Source organism: Trichosurus vulpecula, chromosome 3 (assembly GCF_011100635.1).
Source record: "Trichosurus vulpecula isolate mTriVul1 chromosome 3, mTriVul1.pri, whole genome shotgun sequence".
In the NCBI taxonomy this organism is placed as follows: Eukaryota; Metazoa; Chordata; class Mammalia; order Diprotodontia; family Phalangeridae; genus Trichosurus; species Trichosurus vulpecula.
The window spans coordinates 273,248,227-273,272,136 of NC_050575.1; the positions used below are offsets into that span (position 1 = coordinate 273,248,227).

The 23,910-nt window shown below is 39.1% G+C and overlaps 1 protein-coding gene across 1 annotated transcript in view; it reads left to right on the plus strand.

Moving 5' to 3' along the window:
- The window catches only part of MACROD2 (mono-ADP ribosylhydrolase 2), a 2,244,457-nt gene that overhangs the window by 2,019,643 nt on the left and 200,904 nt on the right, over positions 1–23,910 (plus strand).

A 23,910-nucleotide genomic window follows, 5' to 3' on the forward strand; every position in this document is an offset into this window, starting at 1 on the left:
TGTATAAAACACCCTATCTCAAGTGTGTTAGAAATGAGATGACTGTCGCCTTAGGAAATGATAGACATTGAAAACTACAAATGCATTTTACCTTCAATGAAAATCTAGTTGCCTGTTGCTGTAACCAAGCAACATGCTAACAGAAGCAAGCAGCCTATTGATGTATACCAGTTTGGCTTTACAGTCAGGTTTGCATATATAGGGCACATAGCAAATACTGATAAACGCCAGGAAAAAAAGCAAGACTGGTTGCAGAGTTTGATCTCATTAAGGAGTTGTCAACCAGATAGAACCAGCCTCTAACCTGTGGGTGGCCAGAGCTAAAAGGTGCAGGCTAGAGACAGGAGAGTCAGGAATCAAACAGAAGTTCAATTTCAAAGTGAAGAAAACAGCTTGCAAGCAAAGCCCCTAGTGGGAGGACCCCTGGCAGTGTGGGGAGATCTCAATGCTTACACCAGTGGCTACACAGTGAGCTGTAGCTCTGACAATGAAGCGACAGCAACAATGAGACAAGTTTGAGTCACAGCAAGGCTTCATGACCAGAACATGGGTACTTAGTGCTTGTCCCAACTCAGGGAACACCTGGTGCTGGTCAAAGCAATACAATAATCATGCGATTTTGCCATAGGGTGAGATCATCCAGAAGGCAAGCGCAAAGGATTGTTGTTATGCCAAGCTCTAAGCACAGCTTGCTTGCTGAACCTTAGCTATGGAAAACAGGGTGTCTCCTAAAATCTTGACAGGGTTTGTGATAAACAAAGACAATACAGAATGAGACAGCCAGGGCCAAGTATGTTCTCTGCTGCTTCTTCCATGATCCCTGCCATATGCTTTTGAGAGTCAGGTAAATATTATGTGCATTAAATGATTCTGCTCTGAGGCTGGGAAGATTGGAGCTCTAATTAGGAGATGTGCATAAATGAACCTGCCAACCAAAGAAGCAAGAAGAGCAATCAGCACTGAGAGGATACAGGGCTATTACATTAATAATATTCAAGAATGTTAATAAAATGCCAGTTTAGCAGATGAGTGAGCAAGGAGAGGCTCTTACAGTGAAACTCTCCTCTCTAGTCTTTTCTTTTCCCTATGGCCACTCTGGCCTCTGAATTGGCTTTATCACAGGGCATTTTCTGTCTGTGGATGGAAATGAGCCTTGAGTCTATATGATGAATCACACCGCAAAGCCCAGGCAGGACCTGATAACTACTATTCAGTAGGAGGAGAACACGGGCTGTCATTGGATAAACGAATCAAGGAGAAATGGAACAAGGGAAAGTAGCCTGAATAATGGGAAGGAAGTGCAAAGATGAGAAGGAATGAGGAGCATGTAGAATTAAAATGTCATTAGTTGAATGGAAAGAAATAAGAGACAATCTCCATTTAAACAGCTTCTATCTTAATAGAGAGAGAAATACCAGACTCAAAAGAAGGCCAGATTGTCAGCAGCTGAGCATCAGGCCCTGGAGTCACTGAGTTCTTGTAAAAGCACTGGACTGGACCAGGAGTCAGATCTTACTTCCAGTGTTCATCACTGATATTGTTGTAAGGCTATGTGGAATATTAGAATACTAGGAATTGGAGTTGCCAGGGACCTTGGAGACCATTCAGTAGAACCCTCTTATTTTGAAGTGAGGAAGCTGAGACCCAGAGAAGTATATTTCCCAAACTCATACAGGTATTAGGTTTTACAATGGATATTGATCTCATCAGGGCCAGAATTCTTTTCTCTTGTGCAGATCACAACCCACCCACACCTCATTCCATGTGATTCTGGGCCATATGTTTCTACAACTCCTTCCTTCCACTCCTCCCCCTTAGCAACTCTAACTTTCCATCAAAGCTCATTTCAATACCATATCCTATTTGAAGCCTTTTCCAATCAGCCTCCCTGCCCATACCTCCCTCCTTACCCCCATGAACTACTGTATCAGTAATTAAGGTGGGACTTTCTTTTAATGTTTTCTCTTTTAGCACTTATTTAATCAAGTGCTCTTGAAGAGTCTGGCTTTTGTTTCTTTGATCGAATCTGGAGTCTTGGATGACCTCCCTGCCTCAAGGGAAAGCCTGGTTTGCATGGGTTTGAGTCACATGTTTTTAGTGCCAGAGGCTTTTAGAACACTTGGGTTTGAGTCCAATGTTTGTGAGACTTTAAGGTCACTTGGGTTTGAGTCCAATGTTGTAACACCCTTTGGCCCTGAACAGGATATATAAACCCAGGGGTTAGTGTTTTCCCTTGAGGCTCTCACTCATTGTCGGTATGGAGACTCTGGGTAACCATTAAGGAGCCCCCAGCTTTGAAGAAACCCAAATGTTTTGTTTGGGGCTACCACTTACTGGAAGAGTGGCGTGTGACTCTGGGCAAGCTGTTTTAACTGCCTCCTGGCTTTGCTAACCCAGAAATTGGTTTGTATTTGGTCTGTTCATAATATATGTTTGTAATTTATTTGTATTTGCTCTGAAGTTCAGATTGCTGCCTTTTCCTCCTGAACTGAGTATATATATGTATGTATATGTGTATATATATATACATATATATATATATATACACACATAAGATTGTTAACCCCTTAAAGTTACTTTCCTTATTAAGCAGATCAAAAGAACCTGTGTTAGTGGCCTTCTGTGCGCTGGTTGTTGTTGGTTTTACACAGCCACAGTAGCTGCTAGCAAAATTATTGTTATAACTACTTGTATTTCTTCCATATGTATTTTGAATATTCTTATAAGTATAAATGTGGTCTCCAGTTGGAATGTCAACTCCTTGAGGACAGGGGCTATGACATTTTCGTCTTTGTATTCCCAGTGCCTAGAATGTAGTAGATCTTTACTAAATGCTTGATCATTGCTTGAGATCGATTGATTGACTGATTTACCCAACATGCTAAGATCTTTACTTCTTTAAAATTTTCCTGAATATCAGGCTAGCACCCAGGCATTCCATCTGTTAACCCTCATTCTCACTACATAACTAGCCTCCATCCTTTTTCTCTTCATAGACATCAAAACATCCTTGATGATGTCATTTACACCATCTGCATTCATTGTTGGTAATATGCTACAGCCTACATACACCCACCATGTACCTTTCCACTGCTCATTGGGTCACCTACAAGGTTTATTTCTCTGAGACTGGGGGATTCAAGGATTTCCTTGAATTGGAGTATTACTAGGACGATATGTGTTTTAAAAAGATGGGCTTGTATAGCATCAAGCAGCATGAGAATCATTGAAAGCATTATGTTTTGAGGATAAAACAATGGTTCTAAAAGCATAGACTCTATCCATAGAGCATACAAGTAAAGTGAACCCATGTTTGGGCTGACTGACATGCATTATGACTTGACTTTACTAAACTGGGCATCTGCCATAAGTAAAAGAAAGAAAAAACAACTGTGGGGGAGGATAATGAAGAAAGAATCAGCAGGAGGGATGAAAGGAAGAAAGAGACTGACTTGCATAGCTTTCTAAGCCATGAATATCTTTTTTATCAATGAAGTTTACAAAATAGGACCAGAAGGATCCTACAGATGCTTATGTTGGCTGAGGACCAGCTGGTACCAACCTGTTGTGGTTACTAGCTTCCCAAAGTTCTACCAAGTGGCTCAGACAGGGGTGAATTCACTGCTGTTACTGGTTTCTGTGTGACCAGATCTTCGTTTTTGTGATTTTTTATTTTCTACAGGATTGTACTGGAGTTAATAGTTTCTCCTTCCTCATTCACTCTCTGAGATCGTTTGTTTGGTGCTTCAGTTTAGCCAGGTTTGTGTGAAGTCACAGAAGGGGATTATCAGTGTCTCCTTATTTGTGTGTGAATGTGGGTGGAAGGGTAAGAAATGCTCAGAGAAAGCTACAAAAATCTGCTTTCGCCTCTGATATCTGTCCACTTTATGCAAATACGAGTCATCTCCAGGGGAGGCTGTGACAAATTATTGCAAAGAGAAGAATCATAGCTGCAACCTCTTCTAAGAAATGAAGCCTCAGAGAGACATCTTGACATTCCAAATGAAATAAAAGCAGCACACAGCCTTTTCTTTTAGCAGAAATAGGATCTGAGTAATTATTCTGCTCTACAGACACACACATGGCAATGTCGAGGCTAATGAAATCTTGACAGAGGTGTTCTGTGAGTTTTCTCGGAGGCCTCCTGTTGTCCTCTGGAGGGAAGGGTATTGGAGGGGGGCAGGCTGTCAGTGTAACTTTCAGACTTACTGTCACCTCCCTCCTGAACAGCTTATAAGTCTATCTATGAGCTCAAGCCAAAGTGATGCTTAATGGATAGGTCTAAACTTAGAACCAGGAGGACCTGGATTAGAATATATTTGGTGACATTTAGTAGCTGGACCCCACAGACAAGTCACTAAATCTCTTTCAACCTGACTTTCCTCATCAGTAAAATGGGAATGATAAAACCTGTACAGGATTATTGTGAGGATCAAACGAGCTAAGGTTTGTAAGGCATTTTGTAAACATTAAAGTGCTGGATAAATGTCACTGACTTTGCAATTGCTGCTGCTGCTGCTGCTGCTGCTGCTGCTGCTGCTATTCAGCCTGATAGAGGGACTGGCTAACAATGCAAGGAAAAGCTACTTCTCTAATAGCACCTCCCTCTCACATCTTTTGTGAAGATCAAATGGGATAATATTTGTTAAGTGCTTAGCACATTGCCTGGCGTACAGTAGAAGCTTAATATTTGTTAATAAATACTAATATTTATTATTAATAATAATCAAATAATTAATATAATAATTATTAACAAATACTAATATCAGTCAACAAATATTACTATTTGTTCCCTCACCTGAAAGCACAGTGATGGCATTTATGCCACTTCACAGTCCATAGAAAATTAAAATCTCTAATTACCTTAAAGTGACTTTAATTATCCCTTTTTTTCCAATAGCAAGATAGCCTAGACAGAAGTCAGCAGCATGATGGAGCTCAGCAGCACATAACATATAGGATGCTAGGTACTAGTTTAAAACCTTGGGCAAACTGCTTCATCTGTTTACTCACTTTTAAAATGAAGGGATCAGATGCAATGATCTTTCTCTCTAAAGTCCTTTCTAGTTCTAAATCTTGTGAACCCTTCTACCCTAGCAGCAGGTCACATGACAGTTGGCCCATCTCCCTTTTGCTTACAGGAGAACTAAGGAAATGTCCTCCTGAAAAACTGAATGTCAGGGGAAACCTGATAGTATTTGCAGTAGAGGTTTCTGGTATATTAGAAAACAGCTCTTATCAAGCACCAGGAAAGTTTCTAGGCCTTGGCTAGATATCAAAAATTGATGCAATGAAGTGAAAAAATGTCAGTTTTTCCTGCTACCCTGGAAAAGTCTGACTACCTATGTGCTGGTCTTACTTGTTTGAACTAAAGATTTGTATCACTCAAAAGTAGTCTTTCTCTTCCTTCCTTCCTTTCTTTCTTCCTTTCTTTCTTTCTTTCTTTCTTTCTTTCTTTCTTTCTTTCTTTCTCTCTTCCTTCTTTCCTTCTTCCCTTCCTTCCTTCCTCCCTTCCTCCCTCCCTTCCTCTCTCTCTCCCTCTCCCTCTCCCTCTCTCTCTCTCTCTCCCTCTCTCTCTCTCTCTCTCTCTCTCTCTCTCTCTCTCTCTCTCTCTCTCTCTTTCTCTGTCTCTCTCTCTCTCTCTCTCTGTCTCTCTCTCTCTCCCCCCCCTCCCCTGGCCTATATTTGTAATTTCATTGGGATAGAGGGGAACTCCCACCAAACAGGTCAGGACTTTCTATTCATTTTATAGTTATGGAGTTGTCTATAGCATTAAGAAGTTAATTAAGTTGCCCACGGTCACACAACTAGCAAATGTCAGAGGCAAGACCTGAACTCAGGTCTTCCTGGCTCAATAGCTAGCATTCTATGCATAAGATCATGCTGCCTGAATCTGTATCTATATCTATGTCTTTATCTATATCTATGCACATATTATATACTTATATGTGCACAAAATGCATATGTATATATGTGAGAATGTGTATGTGTATACTCACAATGGCATGCAGATCTTGCCATCAAGGAGTTTACAATCTAATGGGGGAGACAACAAGCAAACAAATATGTACAGATAAGCAATATGCAGGATAAAAAGGAAATAAGCAGGAGGAGGAAGGTGCTATAATTAAGAGAGATTGAAAGATTTCCTATCAGTGATGAAAATTCTAGATAGTGGAGTTCAAGGTAGTTCCCAAGAACTTTGGAGATCACAAAGATGTAAGAGGAAGGATTGATGTAGTGGGAAGAGTGATTTGGGGTCAGAGAACCTAGGTTTGAATCTTGACTCTGCTACTTACTAACTCTATGTTCAAATTGGTTTGATGTTGCTGTCATTTGGTTGTTTCCATTTATGACTCTTTGTGACTCCATTTGGGGTTTTCTTGGCAATGATAATGGACTGGTTTGCCATTTCCTTCACCAGTTCATTTTACAGATGAGGAAACTGAGGCAAACAGGTTTAAGTGACTTGCCACAGTCACACAGCTAATAAGCGTCTGAGGCCAAGTGTCCTTGACCCTCGGATTGGCATTCTCTCCACTTCGCCACCTAGCTGCCCAACAGATTGGTTTTTCAATAATAAATAAAACAAGAGACTTAAAACTATATAACTTCCAAAGTCCCTTTGGGCTCTAAAATATGTATGATCATCCTGTTTGTTTTTCTTCAGAAAGTATAAAATATTTCCTGTTAGCAAATCATTTCTGTATCAGGTCACAGGTTTCCTGAGTAAGACAATGATTATTCAACTGCTCTTTTGAGGCAGAGAATGGGTTACTATAGACCTCAAAATCCCCAGAGAATGTTCCATAGCATTCATTCCATCTCCCCTTTTCTTCCAGGAGAGCTCAGTAGTGCCCTCCTTCTCTCCTGCCCCTTTATCAATTCACTCACTTCTAAGTCCTAGTCTTCTGTAATTTACAAAGTTTTCTTTAGTAGAATCCCATTAATAGTGGGGAGTTAATTGGGTTTAGAACATGGATCCTTAAATAAGGTAAGAATGTTAATCATCTATGTATTTTGCATAGCACCAAAGAGAAAAAAGTTCTTTGTGATAATCCTACATAGAGTGCTTTGGGTATATAAAAATGGCACTTATTATTTCAGCTGACATCAAAGAGATTCCCTTTGATGAAAAGGAAGCTTTCGCCTTTGTGTGATCTATCTTTATTCCCATAAGGGGATTTTCTTGAATATATATTTTTAAATACACAAAACAATCCAATCTGATGGATTGCTCTCTATTTTGAAATAGTATTTATATCATTTTGGATAAGCACTTTCCACATCCCCTTCATTTTTGTCCTCTAACAGAGAAATATGAGGCTTTAAGAACTGTTTAAAAGGGCAGCAGACACACACACACACACACACACACACACACACACACACACACACACACACACTATGCTTCATCAATCCCACTTCCAGATATTAGCATCTTCTAACAGCTGACGAATTTTGAGTGGCACAAGCCAAGGCTCTCAGTCAGCTGTCATTTCCTTGTAAATTATCTTACTGGTCTGTGATTCTCTATCCTGAGCTTTTTAATAAAACTTCTGCAGAAAACAGTTGCATTTACATGATTTATGATAGATGTTAGCGTGTGATATCAATTGATGCTGAGTCAGGATGGATTTGATTAATTAGCTTGTGTAAACTAAAAATGCTGTGTATTGTTTAGAATTATCTGCATTTTTTTTTATTAGAGCCCATGTTGTACTATTAGCAATATATTTAAGAGTTTGCAAGTTTTAAGTAGCATTGAATTTATGCCTTAGGAGAACTTTTTTCTTAAGAAGCATTGAGGCTGATCATGCAATGCACAGGAATCCTATGAATTCATACAGACAGGAGAGAACCTCCCTCTCCCCTCTTAAAGTACAAGGGAGAGAATAGTATTCCCCTCTCTGTGGCTCCAGATGGTGCATTGTTATGGAGCCTTTATGGAGGGTCAGAAGAGGAGAATTATCTGAATATTTTATCAAATTCAGAGAAGAACCTGTGAAGAGTTTGCTTTGTACCATTTAAATAGTTATTCAGTTAGCAAATTATTCTTCCAGGAAATTCCTCTATTCATTTTACCTTATTCATAGAAATCAATGAAAGAAGCAAAAATATGCATTATTATCAAAGCTTTAAAGTTCTGGCAATTTTGGTACTGAATACAATACAAATCATAAAATCATAGACTAAGATTTCCCTTTTAATATGTAACTGTGTAAAGAAAATTCATCTAAAAATTCAAAGTATTTTCAAAGGCAAATTATTAATATTATTTTTATAAGTACACTATATCTGAACAAATGAATTTTAATTGATAATTAAAATTATTGAATGTTCCACTGTATCTGCTTCCCCTTCCCTTAAATAAAAATATTTACTAATTATCCAGTGATTAATGCATCTTTGGGGAGATAAAAGAGAGATCATGGGATCCTAGGATTATAGGATTAGAGATCCAGAAGCAGAAAAGACATCGGACACCAGCTAGTCCATTCGTGTCATTTCATAGACTTGGAAACTGAGATTCAGGCATAATAGAAGCATTCTCTACCCTCAGACAGTTGCCATTTAATGGACGACAGAAATCAGTACATGAGATATTTAAGAACCCCAATAAACCAGGCACACTGGAGTATTCCTGTAGTCCCTACTACTGCAAAAGCTGGAGATTGTGTATTGCCTGAATTCAGGTATTCTGAACTATAGCAAATATAAAGCTGATTGACTATCTACACTAAGCCTGGCATCAATATGATGAGCTTCTAAAAGTGAGGACCACCAGGCTATGTAAGGAGAGGCAAACCAGTCCGGGTTGGAAATGCATCAAGTCAGAATTTTCATGCCTGACTAGCATGTCCATCCTGGGAGATATTGAGAAGCCCAGTCTAAAGAGAAGAAAAAAGCTATAACAAAAAAACCATGGATAAATTACAACAGTGGCCATGCTACTTTCGAGAAATGTTATGGAGCATAAATTAAAACTGACTCATTCACATATAGCCATTCAAGCATGGCAAATAACAGTGATAGTAATAACTAATTTTATATAGTGATTTTGGAAAGTACTTTACATGTTTTTCAGGTTCCATTCTCCCAACAGCCCTGTGGATTAGGTGTTATTATTAATTCTCTTTTACTGAGGAGGAAACTGAAGCCAAGAGAGGTAATAGCTGGGCTAGTAAGGGGATAAAGATTTGAACTCAGGACTTCCTTATGAAAAGCCAGCACTCTAACTATAGTACCACACTATCTGTTCATAAAAGAATAAGGGATGATGGCAATAAGGAAAAGCTGTAAGGTTTTTTGTTTGGTTGGTTTTCGCTCCTATTTTCTCTTCTAATTTTTAGACTGGAAAAGACAGAGCTAAAAAGGCTAGTATGAAGTTGACACCCAAGATAAGTAATGAGATAGTAGGAGAGCACTGAGCTGCCCTAGATGAGTTCAAGTCACTAGATCCAGGTAAGCACAGGTCACCATACTGGAAGAACTGTCAAGTGTCATTGCTGAGTCTATGAACCAATGACTGGCAAGTGTCATTGCTGGTCTTGGAAATATCTTGGCAAACAGAAGAGATGCAACAGGGCGAGAAAGGAACAAATGTCCCAATTTTCCTAGAATGGGCCATAATGAAGCCTATAAAATACAGACCACTTTGATTTTGTGGGGCATTCTACAACATATTATTAGATAGATGGGTAGTGAACATCTGGAATAGGAATTGGTAACACAAAGAGCCAACATGTTTTCACGAAAATGACTAACCCCATTTCCATTTCTGAGAGGGCTATTTGTAAGGTACATTGGGGAAATGCTGCAGATATAGTTCATCTGATTTTAGCTGAGGGTCTGAATAAGCTTTTTATGGTATTCTTATGAAAATAATAGAGAGATGTACACTAGATATTATAAATATGAATTGTAGCATATTTAAGTGGGTTGAATGTCCAGCTACAAAAAGTAGTCATTAGCAGTTGAAAGTCAGCTTGCACAGCAATACCTAATGGAATGACCCAAATATCTGGGCTTGGGTCAGTACTATTTAACATTTACTTCAATGACTTGGGTAAAGTTATAGATACCATGCTATTCAATCATTTCAGTTGTGTCCAACTCTTCATGAACTCATTTTGGGGGTTTTCTTGGCAAAGATACTGAACTGGTTTGCCATTTCCTTCTACAGCTCCTTTTATAGATGAGAAAACTGAGGCAAACAGGGGTAAGTGACTTACCCAAGTTAACGCAGATAGTAAATGTCTGAGGCTAGATTTGAACTCATTAAAATGATTCTTCTGATTCTAAGCCCAGTGCTCTGTCCACCACCTAGATTCCCTATAATAGATAACATATTTATCAGATTTACAGATAACACAAAGATAGGGCGATCGGTGACTAAAATGTTAGAGAATAAAGAATCCAACATGATGGTATAGGGTCTTAAGTCCACACTCTACTAGGATTGATTGAATGAATTGTGCATATTCATCTTGGAGAAGACTTCAGGGACTTCAGGTATGTGAAGCAATATCTTATAGAACAGGGATTAGATTTCCACTTGACCCCATAAGGAAGAATAAGGAGTAATGGGTAAAAGTAGCAAAGAAATATAATTAGGCTTGATATAAGAGATATCGTAACAATTTAAACTGCCCAGAATGGGTGACCAAAGGTGGTAGTCATTTTGTCTTCACTAGAAGTCTTCTCACAAAATCTGGGTGCTAACTTCTCAGGTAGAAAGAATTCATAATCAGATATACATGCAGTGAAATAGTCTCTGAGATCCTTTCCATCTCTGGGATGCTGGGTAGTCACCGTGGGTATATACATGTGAAGTAAATTACAAGAGGCTAATGTTAATGGTTGTAACTATTATAAGTTGTGTCATGGAATATCTTTTAGTAGTAGGAAGTGATGTCCTTTTGGACTAACAAGTTAGAATATCATATCACTAAGAATCATTTGCATAAGTGCCATAAACATACATTTCTGTGCAAAGATAGTTCTCTTGACATAATATGGTTCTTTAAGCTAGGAAGTAATTCAAAAGGAATTGTTATTAATATTTATTTATAATCAGCAAGATTTCAGTCTCTCTTTGAAGTCGTTAGGCTTTAATTGACTAATCATGTATAAATTTTTTCAGTCACAGTAGGTTCCCTGAGGGTCCATGGTGGAGAGAGTGATAGACCAGAAGTTAGGAAAATCTGGCACACATGGTTGCTGAGCCTTCCACAATTAGAATTAAGGGACTTAGCCATTATCGATGGTCCTGAGGTATATTACTTTGTGGTATCATCTATTTTGTTGTGGCTAGGAGTTATGGTTTAATCTGTATTGGGAACTTCCAGTGTAGAAATCTACTTCCCTCAACCCTTCCCCAATTGGTACAGACCACAGACCACTGATTTGTCTGCAGACTTAGTCTTAGGGAATGTGGCCAGGGTATTGAACAGTTCAATGACTTACCCATGAATTTTCTTCTTCATATTTTTCCTAATATTTGGGTCTTGACCCCCGTAGGGATTGCTTTGTTACATACTTTCACACCAAGTTGCTCATGATAGAGACAAACCTTACACTTGTAAGGGTTTTTTATATGTGTCTGATACATCCCACAGGGCAACAAACAGATTTCCCTCCAGCACATAGTGTGCTCTACATGAAGCTTTAAGGGTTCAGGCTGTTTATTTTTCTGTTGTCATTTTCTAAATGGCGCATCTTCCAATGGCATGCCAGTTGAGTGACTTGACTGCTTACAGGGAGAATCAATACTCATTTCAGCTAGTGATATAGTGGATAGAACATTGGGCTAAGAGTCAGGTAGACCTGAGTTCAAATCCTGCCTGTGTGACGCTAGGCAAGGCAACATCTCAGACTCAATTATTTTCATCTATAAAATGAAAATAATAATAACACCTACCTCTCAGGGTTGTTGTGAGGATCAAACAAGATAATATATGTAAAATATTTCGTAAACCTTAAAATGCTAGCTATTATTTTTAATTGAATACAATTAAAGTTAATGTGTAGAAACAAGTCATAATACATCATGATATCAACACTATATTCAATGTGCCTGTACTGCCTCTTTGGTAATGATATTCCCAACAACCTGTCTGGGGTGGGGGGCAGTTAGAGGGGAGGAACTTAGCATAAAGACCATGAGTACACCAAGTGAATGAAGGCATAGCCTATGGGAAACCTTTCCTCATTCCCTTAATTATTAGTGCTATCTTTCTCTTCAAATTATCCTATATATACTTATCTATGGATGTATTTAGCCACAGTAGGTTACTACTGGCCATTTGTCTAAACCTGTTCAACAACGAGACCAGACATTGGTTATATATTCACCCCAGTGGTTATAAGTTCAATTCAACTCCAGCAGGGTCCTTGAGGAAAATGCCAAGCCCTCTTTGGTCCTCAGAGAGCCTGCTAACTCTCTTCTTTAGATCTGCCTCTTCTGTGGGTGGTAGGTCTCATTTTGGTATTCTGGTATGGTCTGGATGAATTTACTCAGTAAGACTCTTAGCTTGGTTGAAACTGGTAAACATTTATTAATTTATTAATTGATTAATTAAATATTAATTATTTGATAAACATTTATTAAGCTTCTACTATATGCCAGGCACCATGTTGGGCACTGGGGATAGAAAAAGGGGCAAAAGGCAGTCTCTGCCTTCAAGGAGCTCACAATCTAATGAGGGATATAACAAATAAACCAATATATACAAAACAAGCTATATACAGGATAAATAGGAAATAATTCACAGAGGAAAGGCACTGGAATAAAGAGGGGTTTAAAAAGCTTCCTGTGGAAGGTGGGATTTTAGTTGGGATTTAAAGGAATCCAGGGAAGCCAGAAGGTGGAGATGAAGAAGGAGAGCATTCTAGGTATGAGAGACAGGCAGAGAAAATGCCCAGAGACAAGAGATGGCATGTTTTGCTTGTGCAACAGCTGGAAGACCACCTGAACCAGGAGGTTATAGGATCAAAGAGTTGTGTCTGATAGTAAGCTATTAAAATACTGGAAAAGTGAGAAGAGGCTAAGTTATGAAGGACTTTGAATGGCAAACAGGATTTTTTATTTGATCCTGGAAGCAAGAGGAAGCCACTGGGGGGGGGGGGCGGCAGGCAGGATTAGGCCTTTGCTTTAAGAAAAATCACTTTAGTGGATAAATACAGGATGGATTGGAGTAGAGAGAGACTTGAGGCAGGCAGACCCACCAGCAGGCTATTATAATAATCCAAGAGTGAAGTGATGAGGGCCTATACCAGGGTGGTGCAGTGTCAGAGGAGAAAAGGGGGCATATTTGAGAGATGTTACAAGGGTGAAATTGACAGACCTTGACAACAGATTGAATATGGGGAGGGGGGAGGTAGATGGTGAGGAATTCAGAACGACTTCTAGATTGCAAGTCTGAGCGACTGAGAGGATGGTCTTGCCTGCTTCAGTAATAGGGAAAGTGGGACAGGGGTTAGGGGAAAAGATAATGATTTCTGTTTTCGATGTATTGAATTTAAGATGTCTACACTAGACATCCAGTTCTAGATGTCTGAGAGGCAGTTAGGTATGTCAGATTGGAGGTTAGCAGAGAATTTGGAGCTGGATGAGTGGATTTGAGAATCATCAGGATAGAAAGAAAGGTAATTAAGTTCATAGGAGCTGATGAGAATTCCAAGTGCAGTAGTATAGAGAGAGAAGAAGAGGGCCCAGGACTACAACCCAGAGGGACACCTATGGTTAGAATGTGTGATCTGGAAGAAGATAGATAGGAAGAAAACAAGGAAAGGATGATGTCCCAAAATCCTATAGAGAAGAGAGTAGCAAGAAAGAAAGAGTGATTAGCAGTGTCAAAGGCTGCAGAGAGGTCAAGCAGAGTGAGAATCAGGAAGACTGAATTTGGCAACCAAGAGATTGATTATAATTCTGGAGAGAACGACTTCAGTGGGATGATGAGATCAGAAGCTAAATTATAAGAGGCTAAGAAGAGACTGAGAGAAGAAAAAGTAGAGGCGTCTAATGTAGACATCCTTCTTGAGTTTATTGCACAGGGCAAGAGGTATATAGAATGATAATTAGAAGGGGTGGAAGGATCAACTGAGGGTGTTTTTGGGATGGGGGGAGCCATGGACATGTATATAGGCAGTAGGAAATGATCCAGAGAGAGGGAGAAATTGAAAATAAGTGGACTGGGAATTACAGAGGGGGCAATCTATTGGAGAAGATAGGATGGAATGGGATTTCTTGAATAAAGAAGTGTTAGCTTTGCTAAGAAGTAAAGACACTTAATCATGTGAGGCAACAGTGAAGGAGGAGATAGTGGCAGAAAGTATCTGAGTGATAGGAAATGAGGAAGAGGGGAGAAAACAGGGAATTTCTTTCTGTAAAATATGAGGCAAGGTTCTCAGCCAAGAGAGCGAAGAGAGGGAGAGCCATGGGAGGTTTAGGGGGAAGTTGAAAGATTTAGAAGAGTTGCCATGGAGAGTGAGATAGTGAGTTGATAAGAGATGTGCAAGTGTCATTGCCTAGTGGAAGCAAGGGCCCAGTTAAGGTTGTGTAACATAAATTTTCAGTGGACCCAGTGTGTGATTTTCTCCACCTTCATGCAGAAGCTGGTATGTAGGAATAAAGGCAATTAATAATGGGAGTGATCCAAGGCTGAAGCTTGGCTAGGTGTAATTGGTAATATGATAAGGGGGTTACAGATTCAAGAGAGGAAGACTTTGTAGAGTTGAACTGGTTCACCAAGGAGTCAAGATGGAGAGAAGAGGAAAGACCATCTAGTGCAAGGAAGACTGCCTGGGAGAGAATTGAAGGGTCAAGGGATTAGAGGTCATGGTGTGGACAAGGTATAGGGCTTTGTAAAGGAAGACAGGGGGAGGGGTGATAGATTATGGTTAGATAAGAGGATTTTAAAATTTTTGAAAATAGAGGTGGTACATATATCTATCATATTGACTAGTAAGACACAAAAGTAAGACATTGGATGTTGGGGTGGATGTGGGAAAACTGGGACACTAAGGCATTGTTGGTAGAGTTGTGAACTGATCCATTCATTCTGGAGAACAATTTGGAACCATGCCCAAAGGGCCATAAGACTGTACATATCTTTTGATCCAACAGTACTGCTGCTAGGTCTATATCCCAAAGACATACAAAAAAAGAGAAAAGGACCTATTTGTACAAAAATATTTATAGCAGCTCTTTTTGTAGTGATGAATAACTGAAAATTGAAGGGATGCCCATCAATTGGGGAAATGGCTAAACAAGCAGTGGTATATGTTTTTAATGGAATAGTATTGTGCTATAAGACATGGCAAGCAGGCATATTTCAGAAAGAACTGGAAAGACTTACAAGAACTGCTGCATAGTGGAGAATGCTAATATGATAAAGGGGATAATACCAATGGAGAATGTTGTACATAGTAATAACAATACTGTTTGATGAAGAATTGTGAATGACATCTATTCTCAGCAATATAATGATCCAAGACAGTCCCAAAGGACTAATGATGAAACATACTATCCAACTCTAGAGAAAGAATGGATAATGTTTAAATGCAGACTAAATCATGCTATTTTTACTTTCTTTCTTTCTTTTTTTTCTTTTATTTGAGTCTTCTTGTAGAAAATGACCAACATGGAAATGTACATGTATAACCTATATTGCATTGCTTACCATCTCAGGGAAGGGAGAAGGAATGGAAGGAGAGAGGGATGGAATTTGGAACTCAAAAATGTAAATAAAAATGATTTTTAAAAATTGAAAAAAAAAGAAAATAGAGGTGGTACATGATGATAAGATTAAAGGTATGATCATCTTTGTGTATGGCTGAGGTGGTATAGAGGAGTAGGTCATGAGAAGTTAGTAGGTTGATAAACTGAGTAGTTGGGGTATTCAAGGGATATGCATGTTGATGTCCCCTAACATGAGGGCAGGGATTGGTGGCAGGGAGAGAAAAATTGTGAGCCATGTCAGTCAAGTAGAGAACTCATTGAGCAAGGAAAAGGAATAACCTGTGGTTCTGTAGAAAATATCTACCAGGATTTTGATTGATACAAATACCATAGACCTCCCAGGAAGAGGGATTATTGAATAATGGAGGAAGGGGGAGACATCGGAAGTGGCAATGGAAAACAAGAAGTATTTTAACTCCCCCACCTCAATCAATGAACAGAGAAAAATAAATATAGGTGCAGCCAGTATTAGAAAGGGTGGCCAAAGAATCTGTGTTATTATAGGGAGCCAGGTTTCAGTAAGAGTTAGTAGAGTGTAGAAGCGGGAAAGGAAAAGATTTAAGATGAAGAGAAATTTGTCACTTATGGAACAGGCATTCTAGAGGGTATGGTGGAAGGGTTGGGTGGAATTAGGTTGAAACTTTGGGGTAGAAATATTGATGGAAATGGGAATAAGAAACCAGGTGGTGGGGGTTGTGGAACAAGCTTGGCTGATAATCTACAGATTAGAGTTACTGAGATGTGAAGGGTATGGCCATGTGTGGAGATGTTCATCATTGAGTGGAGGGCACCACTGTGCTGCCATCAAAGGACAGGCTTAGCAGGAGATGGGAGACCAGAAGTCAAAGGAAGGATTGCTCTTCTTTGTACCAGAGGTTCTTCACATCCCAGTTGGGAGATTGGATTGGCAGCAAGAGATAGAATTTACCTTGTGCTGGCATAGATGGAAGTGTTTGCTTTGTTGCAAAAGGAAGATACCTGGCCCTGGCCCTTGTAGCCTTCCCTTAGGGAACATGCTGTACCCAGCAGGAGATGAAAGACCTAGGACTTCCTCTGAGGTCTCTTCACCTGAGGAAGCTGGCCACCTCATAAGGTGGCAGTAGGAAGTAGTAGATTCCTGTACATGAAGAAATCCTTTGAAGAAGATGGAAGACACTTGGCCTGGTGCCTAACAGTCTTTCCTCAGTGGCCATACTGTATCCAGAAGGAGATGGAAGGCATAAGGTGCTAGTTCACCCAATTTGACGAAACTGTGGATAGAACTCTAGACTTGGAGTCAGGTAGTCATGAGTTCAAATGCAGCCTCAGACACTTTCTAGCTGTATAAGTCTAGGCAAGTCACTTAACCTCTGTTTGCCTCAGACATAAAATGGGGATAATAACACCTACCTCACATGGTTGTTTTGAGGATTAAATGAGGTAATATTTGTAAAATGTGCTTAGCATAGTGATATATATAGATATAGATATAGATATATACAGGTATATAGGTGCTATATAAATGCTTATTCCCCTCCCTTCCCTTCCCTCTCTTCCCTTCATGCTATGGTTCCATTCAGACATATTGTCATAAGTTAATAGAGTTGATCACACAAACATAGTCTGAATGCATATCATTCTTTATATACACAGAAGCAAAATAATCTAATATATATTAAAAACAGCTACTGAGTGGGCTGATTCAGCCTGTATGACTCCATCAGACAGGCATCCATTACTTTGTCTAAAGACCCTCCCCAACTCCAAGTGTTCCAAGAACATAGTTCAAAAGCAAAGATTCAGATCTCCCTTTTGACTGTTCCCACCAGCAGCTAGCCAGTGTCCCCCAGTATTTTTTTTGTTTTGTTTTGTTTTGTTTTCTTTTGTTTTACTCATGATCCTTCATGATGCTGTCTAATCAGTGGAAAACTCAGGACAAAGGGTGCTGATTCCAGATCCAGCCACTTTTCCTCTGTCACCACTCTGCTGATACTTGTGACCTTTAATCCCACCCCTCCCACCCTATCAAAGAAGCTAGCTCAAAACTGGATTTTAATAAATACTTTTAGATTAGATCAGATTAAACTGGACTGGTCTGGATTGTGTCAGGAAAGGAAGAGGGAAAACAGGGAGACACAAATTAGCGATGATATCTCTTTGGCCATGTACTGCTAACCTCAGCTATGACCATAGCTAGAAGAATTGTTGCCGGCAGTTGGTTTTGACAACTCAGTAATGTCTATAATGTCAATGAATACTTAACTGATATCTGTAATAGGCAACAGAACAAACAAACAGGCCTTTCAACCTGACTGAACTTTATTACAGGAAGAATTTCTCCTCGATCTGCATCTTAGAATCACCATGCAGCACACTTCATAAATGTAAGAGGTATACAACACAAAGGTCATTCTATTAAAGTATACTGTCCCCACCAAGAAACCCATCCCACACCATCCATCCTTGGCTTTGCTATGTTAAACTTCTAACCTTTCAAAAGACAATGTGGGGAAGGGATGCTTTTGCAAAACTGCTTACGTGTTGTTATGCTATTTTGGGCAGTTAAAGACTGGGTCATTCTGCCACAGCTGCAATAGTCAGGAAAAAAAGGATTACTTCCTTCCCCCTCTTGGCCGTGGCTACCCTGGCCTCACACCCTGAATCACTTTTTTTTTTGATCTCCCTAAGGCTCAGTGAAGAGGGAAGACAAGGAGTATTTTTGTTTTGTTTTGTTTTTGAGAAAGATGGAGCTATTAGTATATAAACTCCTAAAAGTCTGGGACTATTTGTTTTTATCTTTGTGTCTTCAGCACCTAGTGCTTGAATGAATAAATTTGAATGAGTATATTCAAATACTTAAATGAATAATAATAGATAATATTTACATAGAGCTTTAAAAAGATCTCATTTTATCCTTATTAACAACTCTGAGAAGTATGTAATATTAGCCGCATTTTATATATGAAGAAACTGAGGCAGACAGCAGTTAAGTGATTTGCCCAGAGTCACATAGCTAGTACATATCTGGGTCTGTGTTTGGACTCAGTTCTTCCTAACTTCAAGTCCAGTGCTGTCCACCTGCTGTGCCATGCAGATAGTTAGCTGGCTTAATCAGCTCTAATGTCATTCTGTACTGGATTGCAAGCCTGGCCAGGGTTTCGTTAAGTTCCTTCTATCTATTGTTGCAAATGTTTCTTCTAGATGGGCGGAAATTAACTCAGCCAGGTTCCCAGATGAGTGGGTCCAACTCCTCTGAAGCAACCCTAAGCAAACTGCATACCCACCCCCATGAATGCATATTAGGAAGGACATGTCACCTCACCTCTCCAAAGGCCTTAGATATAGTATCCCCTGGATTTTTGAACTCTGACCCCCAAAACTCAGTAATTTTAACTTAGCCAAATTCCCTAATTAGTAGTTTGAGCCAGACCCTACACTCAATCAACTAGCATTTATTAAGTGCCTACTATTTTCCAGGCACTGTATTAAGCCCTAGGAATACAAGAAAAAAAATTAATCTTATTTCAAGGAATTCACACTCTAAGAGGCAGACAACTTGCCAAAAATTGTGTTTGTTTATATGTAGGAGGTATATAGGATAAATTGGGGCAGTCTCAAAAGAGAAGGTACAAAGATTAAGAAGGAGAGGATTCTTGCAGAAAGTAGAAAAGCAACTGAGAGTTAAAGGAAGCCAGGGAAATGAGGAGGGAGAGATGTGGAAGGAGGGAATTTCAGGCTTGGGGGACAGTCATTGAAAATACCCAAGGTTGGGATTCAGTGTGTTATATTTGAGAAACAGCAAGTAGGTGAGTATCGTAAGATCATAGAGTATATGGATAAGAATGGCTTTAAATGCCAAATAGGAGATTTCATATATGAATCTGGGGGCAATAAGGAGCAATATTGACCAGGGAGTGATATTATCAGACCTGCACTTTAGGAAGACCGGTTTGATATACTATTGAGATGGTATACAAAGTAGTATTAAAGTTGGGAGAGACTTGAGACAGGGAGACCAACCAGCAAGCTATTATAATAGTCATAAAGTTGGTTGCTCGATTCCTACTTTATAAGCTCCCAGTTTTTCCAGAAGTATTCCCAATGGGATTATATAGGCAATTTCTATTTTTGTCTTTTTATATTTGCTTGTAGTATTATCTGTGCTCTGATATATGGCCAATTTTTGTAAAAGGTCCGTATAGTGATAAGAAATACGTATATTCTTTAGGAGTCCCATTTAGAAGATGCCCTAACTTTTATGTATTTACTTTCTCAATCGAATCTTTCTTATTTTCCCCTTTGCTCATCTTTCTGTTTTAACTTATCTAAAACTGAAAGGGAAATTTAATTTCTGCCAGTATAATGTTACTATCTATGAACTCTTTTGGCAGAAAGAAGCAGGAGGGAGTTAAGATTTGGAGGGGAAAATGATAGATTAAGTTTACATTTTGGATGTCCTAAGTTTGAGATGCTTTTGATACATTCAAGTGGAGCTTTATAGGAAATAAATAAAAATATAGGAATAAAGCTTAAAAGAGAAGTCAGGGTTCAACAAATAGGTTCATTTATTCACGTATAGCAATTCTTGTATAACCAGGCATTCTTTCAATAAACATTTACTACATGTCTACTGTGTGAGCACTCCATTAGAACCCAGCTTAGAAATCATACTCTTAGAAGTGAGAGGTAAAGCCATAAAGATATATGGAATAACACATGCTACAGTTCAGTTGATAGATGGGGTATGTGCTTACTTCAGTCTTCATTTTTTTACTTCCTTCCAGGCACAGAAAATGAGACTTTTTCTATGGATAATATTGAAGTTATAATTGGGGAACATAATCTCTCTTCCATGATCAGGAGGGTATCTACTTATTCCTTCCTTCACTCAAAATGTAGAACAGTGCCCACTTCCTTCTTTTGTTTACAGACACTGTGGTATAGTGGAAAGTGTGCTAGCTTTAGATTCAAGAGATCTGGATTCAAATCCTACCTCCAAAGCTTAACTTGCTGTGTGACAAGGACTAGCTCCCAAAGTATGAGTTTTCCCATGTGTAAAATGAAAATAATAATACCTACTTCACAGGCTTACATTGTTGTAAGGCTTAAGTGAGATAATACATCTCAAGTAAATGTGCCATAAACCTTAAAACAAAATACAAATGTTTTGCATTTTACCATTCATTGATATTGAAGATTGTCTCCAAAGAATTGTGCATGATAGAATTATAGCATTATGACGTGATAGTATTATAATGCTATTTGCTAAAGGTGAAACCAAGGTACAGAGATATTAATTCTGGAGGGATTCTGAGTGATATTTATTAATACAGATAATTGAAGGACGAATTAAGAGCCCATCATAATTATTTGCCTCCCACCACTTTCTCAAAGTGGCTGGACAGAAATGTGATGACAGAACCTCTGTTTTTTTCAATGTCATAATCTCTCACAGATAATGGTCGAATATCCCCTAAATATAACATTTAGGCTAAAATCCTAAATGAGGCATTTGATTATAAATGCTGCCCTCTTTTTTGAGAAATCCTGGTCTCTAGCTTCAGCCTTCTTTCCAGCACAGGAGGAATCGCCACCATTGTGAAATACAGTCCTCTCTCTGCTAGGTGCAGATGAGGCGTTTTCCCCAGCAGGCAATGGTCAGAATCATCTCCCAATCTGATTGTAAATGCAGTTTTGGCCCATTTCATGAACCCCTCTGAGGCAGTCATTGGAGCTTAGTGAGCTGCTACAAACAACTCATTTCTCCTTTTGCTGAACCTGTTCCAAAGGGTCAAAATCCATCTCCCCTGTGACAGCAGTTTGGGGGAGGGAGGAGACTAATGTAGCCTCTGGCAGAGTTTTCACCTTGAAGAGCAAGTAATAGCCTTAGATGTTACTTGTAACCGAAGAAAACTAAGCCACTTGCCTAAAGGATTTGAAAATCAATAACATTAAACTTTTCATCAAATCTATTAAACTATTTCTCTCTCTTTTTTTCCTTTTTAAATAGATGAGAGGAATAACTTGAGTAACCATAGTTTCAAAGTCTGTGACTTTAGCATCCTGGAATGTGCACTGCTAGGACACGGGTCCATGTGACTGTAATAGCTAAAAGAGTGAGAAATCTGTTTCACCCCATGATGATTCTAAGGGAGGGAAAGCAGTCTTTAGAACTGGGTGCATAGGGAATAGTTTGGAATAATTGGGTGAAACTGAGAAAGATGAATTTAGATTGAAGAAGAGGGAGGAGGAAAAAAAAAGCTTCTCAGTGAGTTGTCAAATCATGGCATAGTGTGCTAGAAGCAATGACACAGTTACCTAGACTAGATAAAGTCGTGGAATCTATGATATAATAGGTGAACCCTCACTGCTCTAGGGAAAGAGCAAAGCAAATACTCCCAACTTTTTGCTTGGCTTCCTTAACTTTAATGACACCATAAAGTATGAAAAAAAATGTCTTCCTTTCTTTGGAGTAAGCCTGCTCACCTAGAAACAGTGCATACCTTGAAATTCCAGGATTTAAGAAAAAAAGCTGTTCAGTCAGTCATTGCAGTGTCCTCATAGAAACACATTGCAGAGGAGGTAATTACTAATAGATTGTCTTAATAGTCTTCTGCCCCTCCCTGTTGGATGGTGCTCCTTTTCAGTTTCATGAAACTGTGTGTTTGCCTGGTAGAAAGAGGAGTAGCATAACCTAATAGAAATAGGGATGGATTGGAGTCAACAGAAGCCTGGGTCAGAACCTACCTACTAGCTGTGTGACATTAGGGCAGTCACTTAATCTTTGAGCCTCATCTTCCTCATCTGCAGAATGGGGATATGAAAAATACCAGTCACAAATGAGGTTTTTGAAGCCTCAATAATTTATATGAAGTAGTTTCCTATACACTCAGAGTAAAATATAATCCTTTTCACTTGTAAAGCCCCTTACAGCCTTCATCTGTGTTTCCAGACGCACTGGACATTGGACATTATTCCCCCTCCCGCGCTCTGTGACCCAGGAAAACTGGCCTTCTCTCTGTTCTTCCTACATTACACTTCATCTCCCATTTCAATGTACTCCCTCCTCATCTCTGTCTCATAGAGTCCATATCTCCCTTCAAGACACAGTTCAAAAATCACCTTTTACATAGAAGCATTCCTTATCCCTACTGCTAATGCCCTCCCTCCCAAATGACCTTGTAGTTAACAATTTTGGATTTGTTCTCATCCTATTGTTCTGTATTTACCTACATGTTTACTTGTTTATCCCATTAGAATGCGAGCTCCTTGCAAGTAGGGCTGGTTTCAATCTTTGTATTTGCTTCCCCAGTGCCTGGCCCATGTAAAAGCACTTAATAGATGCTTATGGATTGACCAATTAAGTGACTTTCAAGTGCTAAAAATGTTAGCTGGCATTATGTGAAAAAACGAAAGACCATGTTTTGTTAATCACCAGCATACTGCTTCTCTTTGACAAAGAAGGAACATCTAGAACATGCAGTAGTAGCAGTATGTTCTGGGCTTCTACTTGTCGATTAATTTAGAGAAGGCGGCTTATGCCTTCTGTGCCATCTAAAGTGGTTTAAAGACTCACGTGAAGAGGGTTACATGTACTTGGTTGATCATTGGAATTACTGTAGCTCGATGATTTCCACATATTTGAAAGATAAAAGATCTTGCTCACAGGATTATAGTGGGAACATATCTTAGAAACCATTTAATCTAACCCCATCATATTACAGTGGAGGAAACTGAGGCCCGGAGAGGTTAAGTGATGTGTCCAAGATCATACAGGTGATAGGGCTATGATTTGAACTCAAGTTATATAACCTTCAAATCCAACATCCTTTCCACCATATGATACTGCCCTACCCCAATGACCTGTTAAAACCTAAAAAGAAAATGTCATCAGCCAGTTTTGCATATAGTCAAGTAAAGGTCTGTTTCTCCTAGACAACCTATCAGTTCCTTTGTGTCTGCCAATATCAGCTGAGATTCTATCTGAAACTTCACTTCCTGTTGAGAAAAATTATAGTTTCTATATTCTATAGAATAACAATTAGATATTGTTTCTTAATATGTCTATTTGAGTTAATTAAGGATCTGTAGTTTAAACTCTCTATACTTTGAGAGATGGTAATTTGATATGGCTGACGCTATAAAGATGCATTTTTCTGTAATTAGGGTAGTAGTTATTCAAGAGA